The sequence below is a fragment of the Rhinatrema bivittatum genome, chromosome 12, assembly GCF_901001135.1.
Source record: "Rhinatrema bivittatum chromosome 12, aRhiBiv1.1, whole genome shotgun sequence".
NCBI lineage: Eukaryota > Metazoa > Chordata > Amphibia > Gymnophiona > Rhinatrematidae > Rhinatrema > Rhinatrema bivittatum.
The window spans coordinates 25492029-25509793 of NC_042626.1; the positions used below are offsets into that span (position 1 = coordinate 25492029).

The 17765-nt window shown below is 39.0% G+C and overlaps 1 protein-coding gene across 1 annotated transcript in view; it reads left to right on the forward strand.

The window, feature by feature from the left end:
• Positions 1–461: 461 nt before the first annotated feature.
• The window catches only part of LOC115074128 (NXPE family member 1-like), an 82408-nt gene continuing 65104 nt past the window's right edge, over positions 462–17765 (forward strand). The window contains exon 1 of the mRNA XM_029573315.1: positions 462–598. The gene's annotated coding sequence lies outside the window, so the exon portion shown is untranslated. The remainder of the gene's footprint in view (positions 599–17765) is intronic.

The window sequence follows — 17765 nt, forward strand, 5'->3', positions numbered from 1 at the left end:
TAAACCACGGATTTTACACGCAGGCCTTTTAAAATCTGGCCGTAAGGATACTACACCCCTGACTGTATTACAAATACTGTCATCAGGTTCAGCAGGACTGCATCACAGATGTTCCTCACACCAGGGTCCACAGCACAGTTTACTGCCTTCAGATTGCCAGGAAGACTGGGATATCCCCAGTGATCCCTTATGAATCCCTAAGGACCATTCCAATTCTTCCGGGGTGGGATTACAGGGTTGTCTGGCTGGAAACAGGTATGTAAGCCTTCTCGGTTTACTTTTCTATAAATAACAGTCAGAGCCAACCTATGGCTCATGGGTAGAGCACAGTCCTGTGAAACAGGGCAGACCTCAATCCAAGACTAAAAGAGTTAAAATGCAAACAAGACTTGGGACACTTTATAGCAGCTAACCACACCCCTGCTTACCTCTCAATTAGAGGGAACTGGATGAAGCAGTTTCAGACAGAGCTCTAAGGATAAACTACTCAGATTCTGGAAATTACAGGACAATCCAACATGCTGAGCCATCCTCACCTGTGAAGAGGAAGAAAGATCATTTCATTTGGCAGGAGAGAATTCCCCTTCCTTTATGACATGTGAGTTATGGTGATGTGAGGGGGAAAGCTTTTATATGTGGCATGCAGTGCTTGTGACTTGCTGTGTAACATCCTGGCTGTGCAGCCTGCAAAGGTCTCTAAAGCTCACACAAATTTATTGGAAATGCAGGGTGGGCATCTGATCCCTTTGCCTGCTTTGATACAGTGCAGTTGGGTGCACAAACCGGCTTAGAATACATCTAGAGTTTATGAATGGAGTATCCAGGTTAAATACTGATTATGGATGTTTGGAACACGATGCACAATCACACATTCGGATGTTCCAAGGATAAGGGATTCCGAGGAAACGGCTGAATATTCTGAATCACGGATCCTATCAGCCCCTTCGGTGTGGGATACATGTGCTGCCTGTGGTACATGGGGCTAAAAAGTTAAGGGAACCATTTTCAAAGGGATTTATCTGCGACATTGCCCAGGAAGTGGGGGAGGAGGGGTTACGAGCAGGTAGCCCATATTCTAATGTTAGCTAAGCTAGTAGAGTCACATTCTGCCCTGGGACAAAGTCCAAAGAGTCCTCTTAAAGCCTCCGATGGGGATGGAGATGAGGGGAGGGGGAGATGCATATAAACCTCCAGCGTCCAAGGCATATTATAAAAGTCACTACAGGGTGCAAGCTCAATATAAAAGTCAGGAGGCTGTAAGCAGCTTCTGCTCCCTCTTCTTACAAATTATATTTGTATGCAATTTTTTTTTAGTAACAATTGAGTTTTTGTTTCTTTCTGACTTGATGCTGTTTTCTACTACATTTGTGTCAAATTAAGGAGAATATAAAAATGTTGTTAAACAAATTGAATGGGACACTCAAGATAGGAGTTCAAACAAAACTATTTACTTTAAGGCTTCATAAGACATTTCCTCACCGTTACATCCATGTTCAAAGTACTTTTTTAATTTAATAAACCACCTGAGCAAACAGATATTCAAGCAGTTCACATACATAATTAAGAAACAAAATCCAAAGTCAGCTTGATCTTTGCAAGTGTCACTTGGCATCTGGTCCCAGAGTATCCTCCTCTTCAAGATTTGGAGAGTAAGGAATCCTAGGTGGTGGAAAACGTGAATGGTTCTCCCTTTCTAGCAATGCATCAGGCCCAATGCTGGTCTCAGCCCTCACTCTCCCATGGCAGAGACTCCTGTGAGGGGTCTCCCATCTCTTTCCTTCAGTCCCAATCTTCCAAACTCCTCAAATGAATAACATCTCTATTCAATTGGTTGACATAATTAAAATTCTTGGCATCCAGCTAGACAATACCCCAACCATGGCAAAGCAAAAATCCTCTTTATCTGGGTTTGTATTTTGCAATTTACAAATGATTTATAAGCCTGCCTTGTTTTTGGCTAAATCAGACTTGAAATTGTTGTGTTGTGCTTTTTATTTTATCTCAAATCAATTATTGCAATTTCTTTGCATATAGGCATTTAGAAAGTAACTTGAATCAAATGTAATTATTACAAAATACTGTTTTGCCCTTACTCCAAGAACTATAATGGTTGCCAGTTTGCTGTTGCATTATCTTCAAACTATTTTGTCTTACATTCAAAGCCTTAATTTAGGGGAAAACCTACCATGCAAACCTTTTAATGCCCTATAAGTCAACAAGAACTTTGGGATCATTATAAATGGAACTATTGAGACTGCCCTCACCAAGAAGTTATTTTTGAGGGAACATGATAAATTACTTTCCAGTAACAGGCCTGCCCCCTCCCCCCGGTATAGAAAACTCTGCCCCATAATTTTTAAATAGAGAGGGATCTCATGAAATTTAGGAAGATTATCAAAACCTGATTATATAAGCAGATATTTGATAGATTTTTAGTTTACAGGAACTTTATAATTGTTTTATTATTGTGTTGTGTTATGTTATGTACTTTTAGATTGCATTTTATGTTATTTATTATTGTAAACTGTTTTCTAATTTTTTTGAAAATTAATATTAACAAATAAAACATTACCATAACCATTACCAATTCTGCTATCAGATGTTTCAGTGGTGTACATCTCTGCTTCAAGGTTGTAGCTGAAACGTTGCAGGGGACTACTCAATCCCAGGGCTAAATCCATATACCAGTCAGTCTATTCAACCTCAGGGTATGGATTTTCTGAAGTGAGGTGGGGGGGTGGGGGGGGGAGGGGGCACAAGGCTGAAGTTCCAGAGCCTAAGGCTGCAGGAGAAAGCTGATGCAATATTTGTGTGCAGAAAACAGGCTCTCCGTGTTGAGCACCCGTTTTGCTAACATACGCTCTGCCACCTCTCCTGGGCATGCAATGCAATATTTAAATGAGGGGTCACACTAAAAGGAAGGAGCTAGGGAAAATTGTGCATCCCTAGCACTTCCTCAGCATCAAGCGCTCAGGAGAGGTGGCTAGCAATGCAGGTTGAGAAAATGGACACTCAATCTATGAGCGTCCATTTTCTCCCGCCATAGTATATACATGCACAGAGCCTGAGCATGTATACCCATGGGCCGGGAGAAAGAGATGTATGAGTGTGTGAAAGAGTATGAATGGGCAATTGAGTGTGAGAGAATGAGGGGAGTGAGTATGTAAGTGTGCATGTGTGTGTGAGTGAGAATGAGCATGTATACCCATGAGTGTGTGTGGGAGAAAGAGCATGTATACCCATGAGAGTGTGCATGTGCTCATTCTCCCACACACACATGCACACTTACATACTCACTCCCCTCATTCTCCCATACTCACATTCCCACTCATACTCTTTCACACACTTATACATGCTAATTCTCTCTTTCCTGTCCCGAACTCTCCAGCAGCAACAGTTTCTTTCCTGTCGTGTAGTCAGATGGACTCAGAACAAGTGGGTATAGTGTGCTCGTGCTAGCAGTTGGAGACAGATCTGACGTCAGCACGGGTACATATACCCCCACAGGAAGTGAAGCTCTTCAGTAATTTCCGTCTCCAAAGCAGTTTGGAGAGCCTGCACGCTCGCTGAGCGTGTTTCTAATCTACTTTCTACTTTTCTACTTCTACTTACTAAATCTTACAGGAACATCGAGCCCCGCACTCCTGCGGTGATACCAATTGGTCCCTCCCCCAGTTGAGTTTCCCGAGGTGAGTTCCGTGCTCCCTCGGAGGTTTAGGCCTCGGTCCGGGGGCCGAATCGCAGCAGGGACCAAGCCTGAGGGCTCAGAAGTGCCTCGGTCCCGGCGTGGACCTGGGAGGCAGCGGGTGCATTCCTCAAGCTCGGTGGTGACGGTATTTCCCCTCTCCCCCGCAGCCGGAGACCGCCCGGGTTCTAGCCGGGAAGCGCCGAGGATCAGGTAAGGCGCACAACTTTTACTTTTGGCCTCCGAAGTTCGAGGATCGGCGGCGTTGCCTGTTTGCGGCATGCCGCGGTGGTCGCCATTTTGTTGGCCCTGTTCAGGTATTGAGTGCCCATGATAGGCGCCTGTATTGAGCGCATACTGTGTTTAGCGTATATTGCTGGCCGCATATTATTGAGCGCATATTGTGTTTAGCGTATATTACTGACCGCATATTATTGAGCGCATATTGTGTTTAGCGTATATGGCTGACCACATATTATTGAGTGCATATTGGGGCGGATTTTCAGCGCCCTGCTCGCCTAAATCCGCCCAAAACCGGGTGGATTTAGGCGAGCAGGGCCCTGCGCGCCGGTATGCCTACATTCAAAGAGGCATACCGGCGAGCGCAGACCCCGGGACTCGCGTACGTCCCGGGGTTTTCGGAGGGGGGTGTGTCGGGGGGCGGGCCCGGTCGTCGCGGCGTTTCGGGGGCGTGTCGGCAGCGTTTTGGGGGCGGGTACGGGGGCGTGGCTACGGCCCGGGGCGGTCCGGGGGCGTGGCCGCGCCCTCCGTACCCGCCCCCAGGTCGCGGCCCGGCGCGCGGGGATTTACTTCTCCTTCTGGGAGGCGTAAATCCCCGGAGAAAGGTAAGGGGGGGGGGTGTAGAAAGGGCCGGGCGGGTGGGTTAGATAGAGGAAGGGAGGGGATGATGAGGGGAGGGCGTTAGAGGATTCCCTCCAAGGCCGCTCCGATTTCGGAGCGGCCTTGGAGGGAACGGGGGTAGGCAGCGCGGCTTGGCGCGCGCCGGCTATACAAAATCAATAGCCTTGCGCGCACCGATCCAGGATTTTAGTGGATACGCGCTGTCTAATTTTGGGACTCATAGCTTAGGGCACAAGAACACTGCAATTCAGCAAGAGGTTTTAAAATTTAGTTTATTTTGGCTTTTTTTAAAAAGAGGCAAAGACAAGTGTTCTTGTGAGATGCAATCTGCCCTCTATCTGTAATAAGTAGCATCTCATTGAATCTCTGCCATGCTCTGACTTATATAATTAAATACAACCTTCCCGAAGCTTCCAGAATGAATGACGTAACTGGCCAAAGACTTCCTTACAAAAATACCTTAGGCCATCGTCATGACAATCTATCATGTATAGGAAATGCTTGTGAGGTCATGCTCCATTCAATTGTAAAAATCATTCTATACTAATCTTTCCTGATCCCATCCTCCCATGATACCAGTTCCTGTATCATACTGGCTTTGATGCAAGTATTCTCTTCTTGTCTTCTGTTGTTCTTCTTTGTTTATTGTAAACAACTCACAGTCTGGGTCTTGAATAGATCTAGACTTTGATTCCACTTCTTGGCACCAAAATTCATTCAAAACTATCACCTCACATAATTTCCTTTTCAAATTGGTTTCAGTTCACCAAGACCAGCATTTGCAAGATAAAGGCTCGCATCCAGGACTCAGTTTCTCTGCATTGTAAAGCAAATGTTTGTCATTGATGCCTTCCTGGCCTGTAATTATAGGCTTTGCAGGGTTTACCAGTTTCCCAAATCTTCTGCATCCGTTGAATCTGTGATAGTCAGAAAGTCTCTCAAAGTTCATTCACCTCTGACAGGCCAGTAAAGCAGAGGAGTCTGGATATTCTTGGTTATCTTAATCAGACATATTCTTCATTTCCCTCTATGGGACACCTTTAATGGATAGGTGTCACATCAATCAGTCTTCGATGCTAAGCCATGACAGAGGAACTTAAAAGTGTAGCCTAACCCCTAACCTTGGTATTTATCAGGTGTAGTGCATAGGTGTATGTCCCTCTAGATTATCAATTAATATGAAGGATGCTCCCACAAGCATTTACTAGTTAATCAAAAAATAACATCAAAACTAATTTTCACTAGGTAACTATTAGCTCTATAATGGAGCTATACAGATACCTGCATTATAAAAAGGACCTACTTCATAATAACATGATCACATATGTTATCTTTCAGAATCAAGTAAGTACATAATAGTGGTATAACATGTAAAGATAAGTACACAGAGAGACTAGTATGAAAGTACTGTGTTTCTCATATAATACTAGGTATACTGGGCAAATCTTTTCAATGAATACTGTTGTTGTGAACACCTACCCAGGATAATATTCATTAAAACGGCAACCAGGGATATAATCAATGCACCTTACCAGAAAAGTAAAGAAACCAATAACATAGAAGAAAACCAAGAATCTATAGAAAAACTCATACTGTGTTGTGCATACATGATGTAAAAGTGTTGCAAAGCATAAGACATATTCTAGTCATATGCTGCAGTGATGGAAGATCAAATACAAAAGCATATGCATGATAGGCGACGGCATAGCAAAAGTCTGAAACATCATACTAATTCTGTAGGGTATTTATAGTGCTATCTAGTATTAGGACAACAACCTGTAGCCATGAAAGCACTCACTGTATGGACAGTCCTAATTCACTTGTGACAGTCATATGTCTAAGAGATAATACAACTGTGGATGGCAAGGGTTCTAAACCAATTTCAGTCAAGGGGTATTAATTATTAAGGTAGATGATGGCTAATAATACTGCTTCATCTTCAGATACTTCTAAGGGAAATGGGGCTAATACCCTTCTCAAATGATGGTAAGTCTAAATATATTGGGGATAATCATAACAATAAATGAAAGCTAACTCTGTGAGAAAGTCTTTAACATATTATGTAATCTAAAACAAACTAATGTACTTTGCAAAATTGATAAACCATCAGTGTAAGATTATACACAGGAAAGGAAGGAATGTCATATAAATAAAAGACAGAAATAAGGAAAATTATATCTTCCCCTTTGGAATCCTAAATAGAAACCCACTAGCTTATAAGTCACAGATAGAGTTTATAGTGAAAGGACCAAGATAAGAAGAAAAGAACAATGAGCAATTAATATGCCGAAAGATATAGTAATAGAATGTTGCAGATCCCTATAGCAGAGCTCCTCATGTGTAAGGTATATATTTGTTTCAAGGAGAACAGTAATCTTTGTGAAAGAGAGTGAAACAGTCATTAGGTAAAATCTAGTAAATAGTGTCATAAGAAAAGATATTCAAAGAAGGGTTCAGCAAAAACATTAGAATAAGAGATAGAATATTGAGATATTAAAGATCAGCAAAGTGATTGTCCTAAGTGCAAGCTGCAAAACAAACGAATAGAAATAGCTTATAACTTAGGCTGGTGTGAACGAGAAATATAAAGAGATCTCCCTCTTGAACCCTGAATTATCATATTTGAATCACAATGCAACACATCACCCTCTATGTGATCAAAGCAGCTTCCATAGATAAAGATAGGAAAACCTAGTACATATGCATTTAACTGAGTCAGCATATAAGTATTATAAAGTCTAAGACTGGAAAATATTACTTAACTTGGAACATACAAACTAATAAAAACAACATCACTTCAAATAATATTATTAACTTGAACACCTAAGTGCTGACAGAGAATGAAAGAACCCAAATTCTGCATAAAGTCATTCCCACAAAACATAAAAAAACAAATATCAGATATAAATTGTAAGCCTTGCAGTCCATATAATATGTAAGAAAGTCTGTGACCATAATTTCTGCATTCAGGGCGTATATAGTTCTTTTAGTAGGATTCAGTGATGATGTCAAGGCCGAATCTCTTAGCTCCTTAGGTTAGATGCATGTGTATGAAGTCAAACCTGAATAAAAGTGCAACAAATCCGATTAAGTAGTAAGAAAATACTTTTATATCACGTACTCCCTATATTTAAGTTGCCAAATAATCCCCACATTATTTCAAAACATCATACAATGGTCCAGACCACAAACATAAATACTCAAACTGTACATTAAAACATATATGTCACAGCACTGACCACATAATACATGCATTCATTCATTCCTCCTTGTACACATGTAACATAGAACAAACAACATGACAAACGTTTGAGCTCAAAAAAGAAAAACGTATTTTAAAATATAAAAGAATTGGATCGATCCACAAAAGAAAACAAAAACTCAGAATGAGAATTAAAATAGATCTATTCAAAAATTGAAAAGGAATCAAACTGGAAAAAACTGATCTTCATCTCCCATAGCATAGAGACAGATGCGCTTTGTGCTTTGGTACCCTGGAAAGAAATCTAATATATAACAGTTAATATAATGTTTAAAATGAAAATTAAAAATGACATTACAGGTTCTTTAAAAGTCAAACTACTGTTATACCTTAATTCAGCAAAAAACAGTCATAAAGCTACTTTCCTTTCTCTGATGGTCCACCCCTAGGAGGCGCTGTCCCCTATGATAAGAGCTACTTCCTTTTACAAATCTAAAATCTCTTTTTGTTTTCCTATGCTTGTAAACGCCTAACTCACCTTCTAAAAGAAAAACTTAAAACAAACAACTTTGCACTTAATTAGAAGTCAGTTATTTCCATCCAATATGCATATGTTCCACAAAGTTCTTACTACCAAATCCTGCAAATACCCTAAATAGAAATACGAATCATTTCCAAAAGCACAGACATATCAGCTAGGAGTCTGGAAGTCTGCAAAATAAAAGGATGGCACAGACTAATATGCATTAACCAAAAGTTTTTCTTACTGGCACATAACTGAATAATAGACATTGCTGCTTATTTCTCTGCTGTTCACCGTCTCACAATCTTTCTCCTTTACATATCATCTAACCAGTCCACAATACAAACATGTAATACCTGAACTCCCATCAAAATAAACCACCTAATTCATTCCCTTACGTCTAAAAGTTAGCAGCTAGTGAGATATAATCAAAACTGAGAACTAACATAATTAACACATATTGCCGCAGAAAGGTCATGCATATTAGTGCCGTCAGTTTATTTCTGACCTGTGTTTAATTTAAATTAAATCATATCTTCACACAATTTTAATGCAACTGACTTATATCTTTTCTCTCCTTTTACCCAAAACAGTCTAAATTTCTCAGCACACAGCCTTCTGCATCTTCATAGATCTCTTCCCTCTTTAACATTACGTCATCTCTCATCCCTAATATTCACTTTCCCCATACTTTCAACACAAATTTCTGTTTTCACATTAAACAGATCAATTCATTAGTCCCTCTTCTATCACCTGTGCACTCTGTCCTATAACATACTTAAACCTCAAACCTTTCAGCAGAACTATAAAATCCATTTTAAAAGTGACTCACTCCCAGGGTTTTTTCCTTTCTTCTCAACCACATTCCTAAGGGGGGGGTTTTACCTCCTCTCCCGCCAAACAACTATTACACTCAATGAATAGGTTTGTTAAGTGATAAAACACTTAAACAGATCATTTTATTAAAATAAAGTTGCTCTCTTGTAGTATATCTATAGATTGTTTTCCTTTCTATCTCTCTGCCTATACCCCTGACCAAAGAAAAAACCATACATCCCTCTCCAATGATAAATCAAATCTAATTATGAATGGCTTTAAATAAACACAAGTTCATGCTTTCGTTCTTACCAAATGAAATGAAACACAATGCACAATAAACTCTCGGTAATCACACAATTCTAAAAACTTAGATGCAAATATGAGCATCTCTGCATTAATGGTAGGAAATAAAACCAAAAACTAAAAAGCTTACTGAGCTGGTTATTCTTTTTCTACGTTTACAGTGAACATAAGAGTCCTTGTGGCCAGCCATGGCTACATCAGTCAGCCCTGTACCTTGAGGGGGAGGGGGGAGAAGCAAAACACCAAAAAACTGAAAAAACTTCATTTCTCTGGTTAATGATACCCTAACAGCAATCACGCATTAACTCCAAAGCAAACTTAAATATGAACTGATAACAATAAATCTCATAGACTAAAATAAACTGGAGGCATTTATGTACCTCTGATCACAGACAGCTGTAAACTATAATATCCAGCCATGCAGTTTCTAGTTTTAAAAGCACCGCATTTGTTTTTGTTTAACAACTAAACTTTGGTAAAAATCCACTAACGAAAAACACCTTATCATACTAATTATAAAACTTTCAACTTACCAATTGTATCTTATTCCCTCTTTCTCCTTCTGAATCTACACACTTACAACAGCCGCTCCCCCGATGTAAAGTGAAAGTGAAAGTGAAACTGCTTGAGCGCAAGCCATGCGGTCTAAGAACAAAAGACCCCAGACTGACTAGTGCTGGCTACCCCTCTGTTTTTCAACTGTTCAATCTGAAAATAGCAGAACTTAAGTTAGATTTTAATCAAATCATCAACTCATGTCCTGTCTCCCTAACATATATTAAAGAACATTGTGCAAAAAGTATTCTAAACCTGATATAACACACAAGCTATATACACTGTACAACAAATAAAATAAAAACATTGCTACTTACAGATTTTTCCTTTTTTTTTTTTTTTTTTTACATACTCACAAAATGGATCCAACTTCATTCCACATCTGCTCTGAACTCATAATTCTCCGGGATAAGCCTCCAGTCTACCTGGGTAACTCAATCTTTGAACGGCAAGCCAAATTTTACCCTTCAAGAACCTAGTATTACCTTCGTCCGCCAAAAGCAATACTACAGCTTATTAATAATTAATAATTAATAATTAATAATTTAGTTTATTTGGCTTTTTTAAAAAAGAGGCAAAGACAAGTGTTCTTGTGAGATGCAATCTGCCCTCTATCTGTAATAAGTAGCATCTCATTGAATCTCTGCCATGCTCTGACTTATATAATTAAATACAACCTTCCCGAAGCTTCCAGAATGAATGACGTAACTGGCCAAAGACTTCCTTACAAAAATACCTTAGGCCATCGTCATGACAATCTATCATGTATAGGAAATGCTTGTGAGGTCATGCTCCATTCAATTGTAAAAATCATTCTATACTAATCTTTCCTGATCCCATCCTCCCATGATACCAGTTCCTGTATCATACTGGCTTTGATGCAAGTATTCTCTTCTTGTCTTCTGTTGTTCTTCTTTGTTTATTGTAAACAACTCACAGTCTGGGTCTTGAATAGATCTAGACTTTGATTCCACTTCTTGGCACCAAAATTCATTCAAAACTATCACCTCACATAATTTCCTTTTCAAATTGGTTTCAGTTCACCAAGACCAGCATTTGCAAGATAAAGGCTCGCATCCAGGACTCAGTTTCTCTGCATTGTAAAGCAAATGTTTGTCATTGATGCCTTCCTGGCCTGTAATTATAGGCTTTGCAGGGTTTACCAGTTTCCCAAATCTTCTGCATCCGTTGAATCTGTGATAGTCAGAAAGTCTCTCAAAGTTCATTCACCTCTGACAGGCCAGTAAAGCAGAGGAGTCTGGATATTCTTGGTTATCTTAATCAGACATATTCTTCATTTCCCTCTATGGGACACCTTTAATGGATAGGTGTCACATCAATCAGTCTTCGATGCTAAGCCATGACAGAGGAACTTAAAAGTGTAGCCTAACCCCTAACCTTGGTATTTATCAGGTGTAGTGCATAGGTGTATGTCCCTCTAGATTATCAATTAATATGAAGGATGCTCCCACAAGCATTTACTAGTTAATCAAAAAATAACATCAAAACTAATTTTCACTAGGTAACTATTAGCTCTATAATGGAGCTATACAGATACCTGCATTATAAAAAGGACCTACTTCATAATAACATGATCACATATGTTATCTTTCAGAATCAAGTAAGTACATAATAGTGGTATAACATGTAAAGATAAGTACACAGAGAGACTAGTATGAAAGTACTGTGTTTCTCATATAATACTAGGTATACTGGGCAAATCTTTTCAATGAATACTGTTGTTGTGAACACCTACCCAGGATAATATTCATTAAAACGGCAACCAGGGATATAATCAATGCACCTTACCAGAAAAGTAAAGAAACCAATAACATAGAAGAAAACCAAGAATCTATAGAAAAACTCATACTGTGTTGTGCATACATGATGTAAAAGTGTTGCAAAGCATAAGACATATTCTAGTCATATGCTGCAGTGATGGAAGATCAAATACAAAAGCATATGCATGATAGGCGACGGCATAGCAAAAGTCTGAAACATCATACTAATTCTGTAGGGTATTTATAGTGCTATCTAGTATTAGGACAACAACCTGTAGCCATGAAAGCACTCACTGTATGGACAGTCCTAATTCACTTGTGACAGTCATATGTCTAAGAGATAATACAACTGTGGATGGCAAGGGTTCTAAACCAATTTCAGTCAAGGGGTATTAATTATTAAGGTAGATGATGGCTAATAATACTGCTTCATCTTCAGATACTTCTAAGGGAAATGGGGCTAATACCCTTCTCAAATGATGGTAAGTCTAAATATATTGGGGATAATCATAACAATAAATGAAAGCTAACTCTGTGAGAAAGTCTTTAACATATTATGTAATCTAAAACAAACTAATGTACTTTGCAAAATTGATAAACCATCAGTGTAAGATTATACACAGGAAAGGAAGGAATGTCATATAAATAAAAGACAGAAATAAGGAAAATTATATCTTCCCCTTTGGAATCCTAAATAGAAACCCACTAGCTTATAAGTCACAGATAGAGTTTATAGTGAAAGGACCAAGATAAGAAGAAAAGAACAATGAGCAATTAATATGCCGAAAGATATAGTAATAGAATGTTGCAGATCCCTATAGCAGAGCTCCTCATGTGTAAGGTATATATTTGTTTCAAGGAGAACAGTAATCTTTGTGAAAGAGAGTGAAACAGTCATTAGGTAAAATCTAGTAAATAGTGTCATAAGAAAAGATATTCAAAGAAGGGTTCAGCAAAAACATTAGAATAAGAGATAGAATATTGAGATATTAAAGATCAGCAAAGTGATTGTCCTAAGTGCAAGCTGCAAAACAAACGAATAGAAATAGCTTATAACTTAGGCTGGTGTGAACGAGAAATATAAAGAGATCTCCCTCTTGAACCCTGAATTATCATATTTGAATCACAATGCAACACATCACCCTCTATGTGATCAAAGCAGCTTCCATAGATAAAGATAGGAAAACCTAGTACATATGCATTTAACTGAGTCAGCATATAAGTATTATAAAGTCTAAGACTGGAAAATATTACTTAACTTGGAACATACAAACTAATAAAAACAACATCACTTCAAATAATATTATTAACTTGAACACCTAAGTGCTGACAGAGAATGAAAGAACCCAAATTCTGCATAAAGTCATTCCCACAAAACATAAAAAAACAAATATCAGATATAAATTGTAAGCCTTGCAGTCCATATAATATGTAAGAAAGTCTGTGACCATAATTTCTGCATTCAGGGCGTATATAGTTCTTTTAGTAGGATTCAGTGATGATGTCAAGGCCGAATCTCTTAGCTCCTTAGGTTAGATGCATGTGTATGAAGTCAAACCTGAATAAAAGTGCAACAAATCCGATTAAGTAGTAAGAAAATACTTTTATATCACGTACTCCCTATATTTAAGTTGCCAAATAATCCCCACATTATTTCAAAACATCATACAATGGTCCAGACCACAAACATAAATACTCAAACTGTACATTAAAACATATATGTCACAGCACTGACCACATAATACATGCATTCATTCATTCCTCCTTGTACACATGTAACATAGAACAAACAACATGACAAACGTTTGAGCTCAAAAAAGAAAAACGTATTTTAAAATATAAAAGAATTGGATCGATCCACAAAAGAAAACAAAAACTCAGAATGAGAATTAAAATAGATCTATTCAAAAATTGAAAAGGAATCAAACTGGAAAAAACTGATCTTCATCTCCCATAGCATAGAGACAGATGCGCTTTGTGCTTTGGTACCCTGGAAAGAAATCTAATATATAACAGTTAATATAATGTTTAAAATGAAAATTAAAAATGACATTACAGGTTCTTTAAAAGTCAAACTACTGTTATACCTTAATTCAGCAAAAAACAGTCATAAAGCTACTTTCCTTTCTCTGATGGTCCACCCCTAGGAGGCGCTGTCCCCTATGATAAGAGCTACTTCCTTTTACAAATCTAAAATCTCTTTTTGTTTTCCTATGCTTGTAAACGCCTAACTCACCTTCTAAAAGAAAAACTTAAAACAAACAACTTTGCACTTAATTAGAAGTCAGTTATTTCCATCCAATATGCATATGTTCCACAAAGTTCTTACTACCAAATCCTGCAAATACCCTAAATAGAAATACGAATCATTTCCAAAAGCACAGACATATCAGCTAGGAGTCTGGAAGTCTGCAAAATAAAAGGATGGCACAGACTAATATGCATTAACCAAAAGTTTTTCTTACTGGCACATAACTGAATAATAGACATTGCTGCTTATTTCTCTGCTGTTCACCGTCTCACAATCTTTCTCCTTTACATATCATCTAACCAGTCCACAATACAAACATGTAATACCTGAACTCCCATCAAAATAAACCACCTAATTCATTCCCTTACGTCTAAAAGTTAGCAGCTAGTGAGATATAATCAAAACTGAGAACTAACATAATTAACACATATTGCCGCAGAAAGGTCATGCATATTAGTGCCGTCCGTTTATTTCTGACCTGTGTTTAATTTAAATTAAATCATATCTTCACACAATTTTAATGCAACTGACTTATATCTTTTCTCTCCTTTTACCCAAAACAGTCTAAATTTCTCAGCACACAGCCTTCTGCATCTTCATAGATCTCTTCCCTCTTTAACATTACGTCATCTCTCATCCCTAATATTCACTTTCCCCATACTTTCAACACAAATTTCTGTTTTCACATTAAACAGATCAATTCATTAGTCCCTCTTCTATCACCTGTGCACTCTGTCCTATAACATACTTAAACCTCAAACCTTTCAGCAGAACTATAAAATCCATTTTAAAAGTGACTCACTCCCAGGGTTTTTTCCTTTCTTCTCAACCACATTCCTAAGGGGGGGGTTTTACCTCCTCTCCCGCCAAACAACTATTACACTCAATGAATAGGTTTGTTAAGTGATAAAACACTTAAACAGATCATTTTATTAAAATAAAGTTGCTCTCTTGTAGTATATCTATAGATTGTTTTCCTTTCTATCTCTCTGCCTATACCCCTGACCAAAGAAAAAACCATACATCCCTCTCCAATGATAAATCAAATCTAATTATGAATGGCTTTAAATAAACACAAGTTCATGCTTTCGTTCTTACCAAATGAAATGAAACACAATGCACAATAAACTCTCGGTAATCACACAATTCTAAAAACTTAGATGCAAATATGAGCATCTCTGCATTAATGGTAGGAAATAAAACCAAAAACTAAAAAGCTTACTGAGCTGGTTATTCTTTTTCTACGTTTACAGTGAACATAAGAGTCCTTGTGGCCAGCCATGGCTACATCAGTCAGCCCTGTACCTTGAGGGGGAGGGGGGAGAAGCAAAACACCAAAAAACTGAAAAAACTTCATTTCTCTGGTTAATGATACCCTAACAGCAATCACGCATTAACTCCAAAGCAAACTTAAATATGAACTGATAACAATAAATCTCATAGACTAAAATAAACTGGAGGCATTTATGTACCTCTGATCACAGACAGCTGTAAACTATAATATCCAGCCATGCAGTTTCTAGTTTTAAAAGCACCGCATTTGTTTTTGTTTAACAACTAAACTTTGGTAAAAATCCACTAACGAAAAACACCTTATCATACTAATTATAAAACTTTCAACTTACCAATTGTATCTTATTCCCTCTTTCTCCTTCTGAATCTACACACTTACAACAGCCGCTCCCCCGATGTAAAGTGAAAGTGAAAGTGAAACTGCTTGAGCGCAAGCCATGCGGTCTAAGAACAAAAGACCCCAGACTGACTAGTGCTGGCTACCCCTCTGTTTTTCAACTGTTCAATCTGAAAATAGCAGAACTTAAGTTAGATTTTAATCAAATCATCAACTCATGTCCTGTCTCCCTAACATATATTAAAGAACATTGTGCAAAAAGTATTCTAAACCTGATATAACACACAAGCTATATACACTGTACAACAAATAAAATAAAAACATTGCTACTTACAGATTTTTCCTTTTTTTTTTTTTTTTTTACATACTCACAAAATGGATCCAACTTCATTCCACATCTGCTCTGAACTCATAATTCTCCGGGATAAGCCTCCAGTCTACCTGGGTAACTCAATCTTTGAACGGCAAGCCAAATTTTACCCTTCAAGAACCTAGTATTACCTTCGTCCGCCAAAAGCAATACTACAGCTTATTAATAATTAATAATTAATAATTAATAATTTAGTTTATTTTGGCTTTTTTAAAAAAGAGGCAAAGACAAGTGTTCTTGTGAGATGCAATCTGCCCTCTATCTGTAATAAGTAGCATCTCATTGAATCTCTGCCATGCTCTGACTTATATAATTAAATACAACCTTCCCGAAGCTTCCAGAATGAATGACGTAACTGGCCAAAGACTTCCTTACAAAAATACCTTAGGCCATCGTCATGACAATCTATCATGTATAGGAAATGCTTGTGAGGTCATGCTCCATTCAATTGTAAAAATCATTCTATACTAATCTTTCCTGATCCCATCCTCCCATGATACCAGTTCCTGTATCATACTGGCTTTGATGCAAGTATTCTCTTCTTGTCTTCTGTTGTTCTTCTTTGTTTATTGTAAACAACTCACAGTCTGGGTCTTGAATAGATCTAGACTTTGATTCCACTTCTTGGCACCAAAATTCATTCAAAACTATCACCTCACATAATTTCCTTTTCAAATTGGTTTCAGTTCACCAAGACCAGCATTTGCAAGATAAAGGCTCGCATCCAGGACTCAGTTTCTCTGCATTGTAAAGCAAATGTTTGTCATTGATGCCTTCCTGGCCTGTAATTATAGGCTTTGCAGGGTTTACCAGTTTCCCAAATCTTCTGCATCCGTTGAATCTGTGATAGTCAGAAAGTCTCTCAAAGTTCATTCACCTCTGACAGGCCAGTAAAGCAGAGGAGTCTGGATATTCTTGGTTATCTTAATCAGACATATTCTTCAGCGCGGCTCCGCGCGTATCTACTAAAATCAGGCGTACTTTTGCTTGAGTCTGATGCGCAAGCAAAAGTAGGCCTATTCGCGCTTTTTGAAAATCTACCCCATTGTGTTTAGCGTATATTGCTGACCGCATATTATTGAGCGTGTATTGTTTTCAGCATACATAGCTGCCGCTTATTATTGAGCGCATATTGTATTCAGCGTCTATAGCTGCCGCTTATTATTGAGCGCATATTGTATTCAGCGTCTATAGCTGCCACTTATTTTTGAGCGCATATTGTATTAAGCGTATATAGCTGTCGCTTATTATTGAGCGCATATTGTTGAGCGCATATTAGATTGAGCGCACGCTTTATTAAGCGCCTGTTGTATTAAGCGCATATTGCTGCCGCATATTATTTAGCACAATGGACCAATCGAATGCCCCGGGGTCCCAGGCGGCGGCGCCTCCTGAAACCGGCGTGAAAGCTCTCGGCCTCTGCCCGGCATGCCAGCAAGGAGCCACGCACAGCGAGGAGCCAGACTCCCTTTGTGCCCAATGGGGTAGATTTTCAGAGCCCTGCTCGCCTAAATCCGCCCAAAACCGGGCGGATTTAGGCGAGCAGGGCCCTGCGCGCCGGGAAGCCTATTTTACATAGGCCTCCCGGCGCGCGCAGAGCCCCGGGACTCGCGTACGTCCCGGGGTTCTCGGAGGGGGGCGTGTCGGGGGCGTGTCGGGGGCGGGCCCGGTCGTCGCGGCGTTCCGGGGGCGTGTCGGCAGCGTTTTGGGGGCGGGTACGGGGCGTGGCTACGGCCCGGGGGCGTGGCCGCGCCCTCCGTACCCGCCCCCAGGTCGCGGCCCGGC